The sequence below is a fragment of the Echinops telfairi genome, unplaced genomic scaffold (genome assembly GCF_000313985.2).
Source record: "Echinops telfairi isolate 266 unplaced genomic scaffold, ASM31398v2 ScPeMD7_7424;HRSCAF=8462, whole genome shotgun sequence".
NCBI lineage: Eukaryota > Metazoa > Chordata > Mammalia > Afrosoricida > Tenrecidae > Echinops > Echinops telfairi.
Genome location: NW_022111324.1, coordinates 36,352,665 through 36,352,980, shown reverse-complemented (window position 1 = coordinate 36,352,980; position 316 = coordinate 36,352,665).

The window sequence follows — 316 nt, the reverse complement described above, 5'->3', positions numbered from 1 at the left end:
AGCCCCAGATTCACGGCACCCCAGAGGTGCATGCTGAAGCTGCAGTTATTGATCCTGAGACATCAAGCCCTTGATACCTCTTTGTTTGTTGTTTTCTAGATGGGACTTACCAGCTCAATACCCAGGAATTGCCCCCTCCGATGTATCCTGTCTAATTGATGGATTTTATCTGGAGAGGCTGGACAAACAGAAGTTGATTTCGTTTTGCAACTCTATTTGGCCACAGCATCTTTTAGAAAAAGGAGAATCGTGGCCAGAGAATGGCACACTTTCCCTTCCAACCCTGAGTCAGCTAGAACATTTCTGTGAGGGGATG